The sequence below is a fragment of the Armigeres subalbatus genome, chromosome 1 (genome assembly GCF_024139115.2).
Source record: "Armigeres subalbatus isolate Guangzhou_Male chromosome 1, GZ_Asu_2, whole genome shotgun sequence".
In the NCBI taxonomy this organism is placed as follows: Eukaryota; Metazoa; Arthropoda; class Insecta; order Diptera; family Culicidae; genus Armigeres; species Armigeres subalbatus.
This window is the reverse complement of record NC_085139.1, coordinates 6002966-6015435: the sequence shown is the minus strand read 5'-3', so window position 1 is coordinate 6015435 and position 12470 is coordinate 6002966. Positions and strand designations below refer to the sequence as shown.

Genomic DNA, 12470 nt, shown 5'->3' with positions numbered 1-12470 from the left:
ACAACCATGTGTATACCCCAGAATGACTTTATTCTGCACCCAACTCATTAGATTGTAAATGTATGCAACCAGTCCTTAGTGACCGACCGATCGCCGGCCACTTCGATCGGTTGCGTTGTGGTCTCCACTCTCGTGCTCTCTGGTTCATCACGCACTGCATCCATGTATGAGAATTTTCATTCATAAAATCGGAATATTTACAATTTGCGTCTTCGGTGCGGGTAGTCAGCGCACTAACTACATTGGTGTGTTGCTAAGCCGCCGCGCGCACCCGCGCGCTGGCGTATGATGGTTTGGTATTCATCGTTGTGTGCGCACATTGAAATGCCGTCTGCGACGGTGTGTGGGTGCGACTGGTGCTGTTGATTCAGCTCTTGAATGGAAGCTTGCGTTGGCTGCACCACAGTGTGGTGCTGAACGAAACTGAAAAGCTCGCCGACGTATACCCATACACATTCCGTAACAGACAAACAGATCCAGACGGGACACGGTAGTTTGTGTTGAGGAGTCGTTCTGAGTAGAAGCATTTGCGGGAGGACGATCTGTGACCAGTGGAGTTCGGTTGGACGTTGTTTCTTTTGCCCATAGTGCTGCGCTGGTGGATTTGCACTAGTAAGGACTTTGCCAAAGGCTGCGCTATATTTTGACAGTTGTGCGCTTTGCGAGGTGATTAATGATTGAAATATCGTGGCCTACTGTGTCGATCAGTGCAAGACGAGACTATTCGCGACGGGGAGTGTCTTGGTAGAGCAATCGCATCTTATCAGTGGCCAGTGGCGTTGATAAGAGACCCTGCTTCAATGAATTGCACCCGTAGCAAGAAGAAGTGATTCTGTTGATGTGCTGCGTGAACCTTTTTGTTTGAGCCTTTCAAAAAACTGAACAACGAGTGATTCGACCACGAAGGAAAGTGTACACAAGTGTCGTGGACGAGAGTGAATGTATCGAATTTCGCGGAGGCGACACTTTTGATTTGAGTTGCGTCTGTTTCGGTGCAGCTGTATTATAAAATAAAATTTATTTTGAATTAGTCGTTTTTTTTTCGTTGCTATCGTCCAATGGAGTTCAGCCTCAATGTAAAGTAAGAGAAGAAACACGCGAAGGCTGATACCGAGAAAAACAGTCGAGTCGTTGTTACGAGGGACGATCGCGACCAACCGATGACGGACGGGTGAAGTGAAGAAGTCACATGAAGACAAACTCGCGAGCCGGGTGTGATACACAAGTTGAGAAAAGAAAAAAATCAAGCTGAGCAGGCGAAGCATAGGGAAGGTAAACGACGATAAGAAGACGGAAGAAGAGGAAGTAAAGGGCGAAGCAGTTTTGATTCATTCATAAAAATCTTACTCGCGCTTTTTATTTTGTTGCATTTACATTTATATGCGCGCACACGTTGATGATTGAATGTAGCGAAGTCTCTGTCGACGGCCGGGGTGGCTAAAGTGCGGCAAAGGAAGAGAGCATTGTGTGTTTATTATTCCGCGGCGTTGAGTGCGCGGTGTGGCGGTGCTTAGACCGAGTCGCGTGTAGTAGTGCGCAACTGCAACAACAACAACAACGACGGCGACCGCACGCGTTTTTTTGCCATCATCGAAGAAGGCGTATATGTATGACGCGGCCAAGAGTGCTGTGCGACCAAAAAACGTAGTAGGCGAGAAGAGTGCGCGAATGAGAGAGCGTTTATAAAATTAGAATTGTATTTGCCTAACTCGGCGGGTTTGCAATTTTCGTAAGGCGGATGAAGTGGAGGAGAATTGCAACCAGATGAGAATGATGGTCACGATCACGTATGGGAGCGGCTGAAGATGATGGTGCGGTAATTGTGCAATGAAATTAATACGTTACAGGTGAAGAGTGTACTGCGCATGCAATTACTAGTGTAAACATTGGGAGGTAGATCAAGAGTGTAGAAGTATCGTTTTTTCACACTCGTAACGCTAATTCAAAGTGGATCGCAATAGTGCCGAGTCGCAGCCAACAAGAGGATAGCGCATCGGGAGCCGCTTCGAACAGCGAGCAGCCGAACTCTTCTGGGCGTAAGTACATATGTACAATACTGTTTTGTGTCGACTTTCGTTTCAGAAATTCAAGAATTTTAAAGCTGGTATAACATCTGATGAATATTCCATTCCTGACTAGGATCGGCGGGTTTTTGTTATTCAAATTTTTGTTTGAGCTTGCTCGCGTATGAAGCAACGACGGCGGTTGTTTTTTGCCTTGACTCTGACAGACAACAGCGACACCAACAGACGCCTTCAACTGTGATGTTGGATTTTTCTGGTTGTTTTTGCCTACTAAGTAGGCCGCTTTTGATCTACAATGTTTGCTCATTTTATACACCCTAATTCTTGTTTACGAACGACCCGACCGAAACTTTCAAACGTTCGTTGGTATTCAAAATCAAACACGTTGCTGATGTACAGCCAGAGTGATGGAGATCTGACAGACAGTAGCCACGTCCTGTCCCGTCATCTGTGGCGAAACCAAGATTAATCCTTATCAATTTCCGGCGAATAGCTTTGTTTGCAAAAAATGAAAGCCCAGCTCAACGTCAAGAGATATTGCAGAAGGGAAGTACCCAAGGACAACGGCTAGCGCAAAAATGATCACATCCTCCCTTGAGGGCTTTTCCTTTTCTTTTTTGTCTTTGCACCTTCTGCGTTTTATGTGGATCTACCGACAACGGGTGCAGTGTACCACAGGTTACTGCGATGCAACGTTTAGGTTGATGATCGAAGGAGACAGAGCAGTAGGCCATTATCGTCACGCATGCTTTTGACTTCTGTTACAAAAGATCGCATTGAAAGGCTACGGAGTTTCCTTTCAATTTTTGTCTTATTTCTCGTACATTAGGTGTACGTTAAAAGGGGGGGGGGTCCTACAGCGTAATTGGGTACACGTTTGCCTTATGAGTGAATGGTCAAGGGTTCGATTCCCGCCCCTCCACTAAACCATATTTAGTCGCCGGAAGCGCGCTCACAGACACGGCTCTGTTCTCCTCGGAGGCATTCCTCTAACTCTAACCCCGATAAATGGGTACCGAACAAAGCAACGGTCATTGGATAAATAGACACAATGGACTCACAATGAGAAGATCTGTCAACGACAACAATAACGAATTATGAATATCTACAATTAGATTCTATGTGGATTCTGTATAGTAGATTACCACAGTAGATCACGGTACAGTAGCGGTTAAGAAGAGGCTGCCGATTATCCACACAGAAAAAAAATCCGTGGTAAAAACTACTATTTTGTAGACTATGCTCTGTTTTTAAAACTACCATGAAATTCCAGTAAATTTTAGCATAGTTTCAGAGAAATTCACCACTGTTTCAGTTCATGTGACAACATTCCGCATGGCCCACAGTTGATTTTTACTGCGCGCATGGTAAAATCAAACGGGTTTGTTATCTGCCGAAAATCGTCTGTGCATATTCTTAAAATAACCCTCGGAATGGTAGTTTCGACCGCAACATTTTTTTGCGTGTACGATTATGCACTGCAAGGTACGAAGATCGAGCGTGTTCATCATGTGAAAGACTTGGGAGTTATTTTGGACGAGCAGTTGAGCTATAAACATCATATTTCTTACATCGTCGATAAGGCATCTAGAGCTCTTGGAGTCATTTTCAGAATTGCGAAAGATTTCACTGACATTCATTGCCTGAAATCGCTCTATTGTTCGCTAGCACGATCCACATTAGAATACTGCTCTGCAGTTTGGAGTCCGTTTTATAATAACGGCGAAGAACGCATCCAATCGATTCAACGTCGGTTTCTTCGTTTTGCGCTTCGAAGGTTGCCTTGGAGAGACCCTTTTCGATTACCCAGCTACGAGAGCCGATGTCACTTGATTGAACTTGAAACCCTCAGAGTGCGAAGAAATGTTTCCAGAGCTTTGACCATCGCCGATGTTCTCCAAGGTAGAACAGATTGTGAGACCATTCTCCAACTCATCGATCTGAATGTCAGGCCACGGATGCTGCGAAATAATGTTTTGTTACGACCACCGTATCGTAGGACAAATTATGGACTGGCAAGCGCAATAATTAGCTTGCAACGAAATTTCAATCGTGTGGCATCAGTTTTTGACTTCCATCTCTTACGTGAAATTTTGAAAAGAAGATTCGCATCTGTTTTTAACGCCCAGAACTGGTGATAGCTTTTTTTATTTTTTATTTTTGTTTTGTATTGTTCACGTTAATCACTTGACTACGAGAGATTTGTTTGTGTCCTTGAATTACTTGTTTTTGTGTTTAAATCAAATATCATTGGGGCAGTAACAAGCCTGTTAATGGGTACTATAATAAATAATAAATAAGAACACAGAGCGCAAATAAATATACCAATAAAAAAATGATTGTACGTCAAGTCGTAGAGCGATTTTTTAAAGAAAATTATTTAAAAATTTCCTTCTCAACATTTTTTCGCGGAAATTCCGAAGAACTTCCTGTGGAGATTCCGAAAAGTTTCTCGTTGAAATTTTGAACAATTTTGTATTGAAGATAGGTTGGAAAGGGAAGAGAAAAAAGGGAAGGATGAATGGTAAGTGAAAGAGGAAGAGAGGAGAGAATAGATTGAAAGGGGAAAAGAAGAAGGGAGAAAGAATAGATTGAAAGGGGAAGAGAAGAAAAAAGAAGGATGAATGCTAAGGGGAAGAGATAAAGAGGAAAGGATGGTTTGGAAAAGAAAGAGAAGAAAGGGGAAAGGATAGATTGAAATGAGAAGAGAAGAAAAGGATAGATTGGAAAGGGAAGAAAAAAAGGATAAATTCAAAGGAGAAGGGTAAGAAAAGAAAGATAGTCTTGGAAGGGGAGGAGAAAAAGGGAAAACATAGTTTGTAAGAGGAAACGACAAAGAGGAAAGGATACATTAGAAGGGGAGAAGAAAAGAAGAGAGAATAGATTGGAAGGAAATGAGAAAAAGTGGAGAGGATTGATTGGAATGGGAATATAAATAAGGAAAGGATAGATTAGAAGGGGAAGGGAAAAGGAGGGAAGCAAAGATTGTAAGGGGAAGAAAAAAGGAAAGGATAGATTAATAAGGAAAGAGAAAAAGGATATAATAGTTTTGTAGAAAGAGGGCAAAAGAGTAAATAATAGATTTAATAGCGAAGAGTAAAAGAGAAAAGGATAGCTTAGAAGAGTAAAGGAAAAAAAGGGAAGGGTAGATTAGAAAAGTGAATAATAAAAAGGAAAGGATAAATTAATAGAGGAAGAGAAAAAATGGGAAGGATAATTTGGAAGAGGATTAAAAAAGTGAAACGGATATATTTGAAAGGAAGAAATACAGGAGAAATAATATATTGGAAGAGGAACAGAAAGAGAGGAAAGGATACTTCAGAATTTCAAAAGAAAAAGAAACAAGAAGCAAAGATCAATAAGGAAGACAAAAAGAGTGAAGGGTAGATTGGAAGTGGAAGAGAAGAAGACAAAAAGATAGATTGGAAAGGGACGAAAATAAGAGGAAAGGATAGATAGATAGATTGGAAGGGAAACAAAAAAAAAGAAGAGATAAATTGAGGAAGGGGAATAGATAATTTGGTAGGAAAAGAGAAAAAGAGAAAGAAATAGATTGGGAAGGGAAGAGAAAAAAAGAAAGAATAGATTATAAAGAGAGTGAATAGTTTTGACGGGGGCGAGAAACAGTGGTAGAGATAGATTGGAAGGTGAATAAAAAATACAAGAAGATTGGAAGGAGAGAAAAAAAATGATATGTTGGAAGGGGAAGGAAAAACAGAAAAAATTGGGAGGGGAAAGAAAACGACGGAAGGTAAGAGAAAAATGGAAATGATAGATTGGAGAAGGAAGAGAAGAAGAGGCAAGAATACATTTAAAAAGGACAAAAAAAGGGATAAAGAATTGTTTGGAAGGGGAAGCGAAAAAGAGGAAAGGTTAGATTGAGAGAGGAATATATAGAAAAAAGATAGGATAGGTTAGAAGGAAAAGAAAAAAGAGCAAAGAAAACATTGGAAGGGGAAAGAAAAAGAAAAAGAAAAAGGAAAGATGGGAAGGGGTAGAGAAAAATGGTTATACCCCGTTAGGCATAAGTACGTTAGGCATAAAGACGTTAGGCATAAGTACGTTAGGCATAACGGATGATAGGCATAATGTACGTTTGGCATAATGGACGTTAGGTATAAAATGGCCCAAAGAACAGCCTATGACATAAAGAAGGCAGAATTATGCCAAATGTTCATTATGCCTAACGTACTTATGTCTAACGTCGCGTACCCGAGAAAAATAATGAATGTAGATTTGAAGGGACATAGAAGGGAACAGAAGAATAGGAAGAAGAAAAAAATAAAATGAAGAAGGATAGATTGGAAGGGAAAGAGGAAGACTAGAAAGAGAGGATTGGAAGAAAAAAGAAGAGAAGAAAGGAAATGATAGCTCATATGGGAAAGAGAAAAAGAGGAAAGCAAAATTTGAAAGGGGAAAAGAAAAAACTAAAGGATGGAATTAAAGGGGGAGAAAATGAGGAAAGTATAGATTGGGAGGGGAAGAGAAAAAGACGAAAGAGCAATTTTGAAGGGGAATGGCGAGAAAATGAGGAAAAATGGATTGGAAGGAGCAGAGAAGAAGAGGGAAATATTGATTGGAATGGGAAGATAAAAATATTGAAGGGTATATTGGAAAGAGTATGAAAATACAGTAAAGGATAGATAGGAAAGGGAAAAGAAGAAGCGGGAAGAATAGATTGGAAAAGGACGAAAAGAGGAAAAGATTGATTTGAAGAAGAAGAGAACAACAGGATGGGAAAGATTGGGAGGAAAGAGAAAAAAGGAAGGGTAGATTAGAAGGAAAAGAAAGAAACAGAAACAATTGGGAGGGAGAAAAGGCAAAGAAGAGGCAGAAACAATTGGGAGGGAGAAAAAGGAAAAAGATATATTAAAAGGAATAGAGATAGAGAGTGAAAGATAGATTAGAAGGGAAATAGTAAAAAGGAAAAGATATATTGGAAAGGGGAAAGAAAAACAAGAAGGAGAAGAAAAGAAGAGTAAAAGATTGGTTTGAAGTAGAAGAGGAAAAAGGGAGAGGATAGATTGGAAGGGGAAGACGAAAATTGTGAAGGGTGGATTGGGAGGGGAAGAAAAAAAGAGGACAAGATAGATTGGAAGGAGAAGAGAAAAAGAAGAAAGGATATATTGGAAGGGGAAAAGAAAATAGAGAAGGAAAATAAAAGAAGGGTAAAAGATTGGTTAGAAGTGGAAGAGAAAAAGATGAAAGGATAAAGGTTAGATTGGAAGTGGAAGAGATAAATTGATAGATAGTGATTGATAGTGTCTCGACTGAAACGTTTTTGACAGCCAGTATCATCTAATACAAACAGCTTGGGCCGGGCACGTAGCCAGAATGTCGAACAGTAACTCGACAACGATCCGAAGGGCACAAGGGCGTGGTTGGCGATGTGTAGCCATGGACCGAGCCGAATGGATAAGACTCTTAATTACTACACAGACCACATCGGCCTTAGGCTGTTTAAATAATAAATAAATAGTAAGTGTTACCAGTTTCACACAACTTATCAAACTCCTCTCAACAGATAGATTGGAAGGGACAGAGAAGAAGCCCAATTGGAAGGTAAAGAGAAGAAAGGAAAGTTTTGATTGGAAGAGGAGGAGAAAAAGAAGATAGGTTAATTTTAATGAAGAAATGAAAAAAAAAACGATTGTTAGGCAAAGAGAAAAAGAGGGAAATATTAATTGGAATCGGAAGGCAAAAAGCTGAAAGGAGATAGTGGAAATGGAAAAGAAATAGAGGATAGGATAGATTAGAAAGGGAAGAATGAAAGAGAATAGTTTTGATGGAAAAGAGTGAAATAGGAAAGGACGGATGGATGGAAAATGGGAAAAGAATGAAGAGTGGAAGGGAAAAAAGAAGAAAGGATGGATTGGAAGACTAAGAGTAAAAGAGAATAGGGTAGATTGGAAGAGAAAGAGAAAAAGAAGAAAATATAGTTTGGAAAAGGATAGGAACATAGGAGAAGATAGATTGGACGCACTGACTAAACTACCTATGCAGCATCAATCATAGTAACCCAAGAGTCAGCAGACAAAATTTGACAGCTCTATTAGTCGAACTCTAACCGTGACGGCAAAAACGGCACTCCGCCGCGTCGAAAACGGACATCGTGTGGCACTTTGTGGACGCCGGATACGCCAGTTCCGGCATCTACAATATATTGGCGCTATTGGACAACATTCAGAGCATCAAAAGAGAGCCCGGTTCAAGACGATGTTTCCAGACGAAGTTCCAGAAGAAGCTTTAAAGGAGACTGAAGAGGAAGACCGAGGGAAAAGTGGCTACATCGCTGCGTGCGCTTGGCCGGGAGGTCGGTGCAACCGGCCAAACAGTGAAAAAGTACATGGCGAACATAAACATGTAAGTCAGGAAGCGTAATCGCGTCCACAGCTTTCAGAGCTGCAAGCCATTGTTTAGCCCATTTTGACGTAGAACTACGTCTGTCTTTTCTATATTGGGGTACACTTTACGATTGCAAAAAATCGAAAAACGTCACGAAAATATGATAGACTTTGATCGTAAATATCTCAGCCGTTTCTCGATAGATTTTCAATTTTCTTGGACCATCCGATCAAGGAGAAGTCAACGCTTCATTCCCGATGTACACTGAAGTCGTTTTTTACGCGTTTTATTTTTACACGAATCGCTTTTTATGCAATTATTTTCACTAAAATTTCGGGATTAACGCGATTCATTTAGACATATTTTGAAACTTATGCGGTTTTTTACGTGGTTTTAATTTACGCGGCCCATATCCTCCGCGTAAAATCTGACTCCAGTGTGTTACAATATTTATGTATGATTATTTACTACTGAACACTTGCTAACAGTTTAGCGATCGGTTTCGGTGAATCAAATTCGTAAGTGCATCGCAAACTTCTTCTTCCATAGCACTACATTCCAACTGGAACTTGGCCTGCTTTTCAACTTAGTAATCTATTAGAATAAGCAATAAGGAAAATAAGTTCAAAAGTAGCATTTACCAATTCTTCGAATCGAGATACAATTATCGAACGACTTTTACTCTCTAGCGAGTTTTTATCAATTGATAATTTGGATATGTGTTCGCTTGAGAGTGTTGTTCATCCTTGATTATTTGAAAATTTTATTTTCATCATCCTTTTCAAATTTTGTTTTAAAAATTATATACATCACCATGGTTTGTAATGCTCACTCAATCTCAGCAGACAATCACGAAAACTACCAGTATTGCCACGTAGTTCAACGTCACCTTTGCGTACAACCCGATTGGGCTGCACATTTGAGTTTTTTTTAATGCAAACGTTAGAAGAGAAAATGAGGAAAAATAGATTGGAAGAAAACGAGAAAAAGAGGAAAGTATGGATTGGAAGCCCGAGCAGCACAAGTCAGACAAAATTGGTTGCAGCAACTTGATTGTGACTAAATCTGGTCACATATGAGTTGCAGTAACTTATGTGGAACATGTGTGCTAACCCTGTGGAACAGGGAGGGGAACAGCAAAATAGTACACGATGAATTAGAAAGAAAAGAGAAAAATAAATGGAAAGAGAACAAAAGATATTGAAGAGTGGGAAGGGAGTGGGGCAATATTTGACATTCTGTGGAACGAAATCAGAAGAGTACGGAAGTGGGAAGAGTTAGTGAAAGGCAAGAATTAGGACGGGTACGGTTTAAGCGTGAGAAGAGAAAAGAATGAGCAAAATAAGAGAGTAGAATAAGTGTCACTTTAGGCAAATCGCGCACTTTTGTGAAAATTCAGAAACTTTTCAACAGTATAACAGCTCAGTAATTATTGCACAGATTTCCGGTCTGTATCAAAATCCATGGAAAAAAAATCACATAAATTCTGTGGAATAATTATCAAACAGTTCAGAATTCCGTTATAACCACAAACATCTGTAAAATACGTAAGGTTTGATAAGTAGTAACAGTAAGAAAGTTTGAAAAATAAAAAAAGGTAAGAGAGTTAAAAGAGTCAGAAAGAGAGAAAGGTAAAAGAATGAAAAGAGTATGTAAGTGAGATAGATAAGAGACCGTGAGAAGAATAAAAGAGTGAAGGGTAAAGGGTAAAGAAAGATAAATAAGACAGTATGACAAGAGAAAAATAGTGATAAGGATATAATAATCATAATGTTTAGAAAGTAAGAAGAGTAGGAGAGTGACGAGATTAAGATTAAGAGCATAATAAAATTAAGAAATTGACTCTTCTAGAGAGTGATGCGAATAAGTGAAGTCAAGATGCTTAACTTAACTCGAATCTTCCCAGACATGCTTTAACAGTCAATGGAAATTTCAATCTTCATTTCAGCAACCTTAAGCACACCTGTCACTTTCCATGACCTGCTACGATGATAGCGTTTTTCGTTTTCCACCTCTTCCTAACGATTCTATTCGCGATTCTTCACCCCCGCGTTAGCAATCAGTCAATTGCCGCCACCCGTGTTGCGTCTTTCCACCCGATTCACCCACCGGCAACAATCGAGCGATCGTTCGTTACGCAAGCAAAATGATCCCGATCAGGGGTCAGCAAAAATTTGCACCAGCTGCGTCAATTTCGATTGCTCCTAATCCAATCCTACCTGCTGATGATACCTGTTTGAGAGCCTCAGTCTTTATTTTTTGTTCGTTTTCCCAAATAATGTCGATCGTCGCTGCCACTATAGTTTCAGAGTTTCGTTCCGATTGCGAATCAAAGTTCGCGCAATTTGCGTCGACAGCAGAAGATCTGCGCGATCGACAGTATGCGCTGGAAGAAAGTGAAGCCATTCTACCCATAATTGGAGGGTTTCGGCGGTTTAATAAGCACCCTTGGTGATGGGCAAGCAATTCAGTTCGTGTGTCCGATTCGATTCTGGTTCTCTCTACCATAGTACAGCTAGTGGTTGTTCCGCTTCTCATTCCCTTTCGTTGTTTTCCACTGCGGTGGTGGTTTGAAATCGAAGATTATTTGGGTACCTTTTTTTTCGGAAAGAACTGAGGATGGGGTACCTGTTCGAAGAGAGTTTTTTTTTCATTCGTTTTGCTTTCATCGGGTTTCACCAATACAGACACGGATTTTGATTGAAACCCGGGACGTTTCGAGACGAAGGCCCCATGAAAGCGAGAATTCTGAAACAAGGGTAACAGTCAGTCGCTGGAAAGTAAATTTGAGCCGAACAGAGCAAGGTCCAACAGACAGAACACTGATCGTTATCTGGTGTAGGACGGTCATGTTTCGGTGCGCAAAGTTGTTGACCCGTTTCGGTAACACTAATTACGAAACGGTGTGCAATCTGTCGCGAGAGGGTTTTCAAAACTTTCGTCACTCTGGACGGCACTTGAGACTAGGTGAAGACAGAAATTCAAACTGTTGTGTCTTTGATAACGATCAGAACTCGAAATTTGTGCAACATTTGTTTGAGATCTGGAACCATGTTCGTCTCGTGTTTGTCGATTCCCATGTCGAATATTTATTCCAATAAGCTAATGGATAGTAGGGTGCCAATGGAATGTATGGGAAAAAAATTGTCATCGAATTTTAAAAAACGACATTGCTCACAAGTTTCATTACCCCAAAATATGACCCATGCAAAATTTGAGCTCAATCAGACATGATTTAGGGGTACCTAAAATTCATCAAAGTTTTGAAATTTGTACCCATGAAAGGAAAAATCGAAAATCATATTTTTGTTTTTGATGCCAAATGACTTTAAAATGCATGAAACGTCAAGATCTGATGTTATTAAAAAAATTGAAAAAATTTTTTTTTTCTCTTAGAACATTTTTGGGACTTTTTTTTCATTGATGAAAATTTTTGTCATCGAATTTTAACACCAAACGATACGCAAACGTTTTCGTATCCAAAAATACCCCCCCCCCCTATTGAAAATTTGAGCTAAATCGGCCATGATTTAGGGGTGCCCAAAATCAATCGAAACTTCATTTTTTATCTCACAAGGGGAAATATTTTTTTTTGGTTTTTGATGCCAAAAGACTCAAAATGCATGAAACATTGAGAATTATTTTTTTGGAAAAATCGACTGTTTTGGGACTTTGAAAAAAGTTCTTATGGCGAAAACAATTTTTCATCGAATTTACAAACCGGAGGTTACGCAAACATTTCCTAAGCCCTAAAATATGCCCCTATGCACAAATTTGAGCTTCATCGGACATGATTTAGGGGTGCTCAAAATATTGCTATCAAAGTTTCAAATTCTTTGTAACTCTCCGAATGCGATTTGGACGCCCAGAACTACTAATAAATGCTTTGCTACACTGAGAAAAAAAACGTATGGGGGACATAAGATTTACGAATGAAATTTGGGACATACGACTTATTTTGATTGTCAACCGATAGTCTAGAAAATTTGTAAGAGGATCATTAGGAATTTCTTGACGATATCTACTGAATCATGGAAGATGTTCTTATGCAAATCATAAGTCCATCAATTTCGATGAGAAATTAAAATAATGATGTTTATT

The 12470-nt window shown here is 39.7% G+C and overlaps 1 protein-coding gene across 1 annotated transcript in view; it reads left to right on the top strand.

The window, feature by feature from the left end:
• The first annotated feature begins 490 nt into the window (after positions 1 to 490).
• The window catches only part of LOC134220118 (ETS-like protein pointed), a 377379-nt gene continuing 365399 nt past the window's right edge, over positions 491 to 12470 (top strand). The window contains exon 1 of the mRNA XM_062699108.1: positions 491 to 2036. The gene's annotated coding sequence lies outside the window, so the exon portion shown is untranslated. The remainder of the gene's footprint in view (positions 2037 to 12470) is intronic.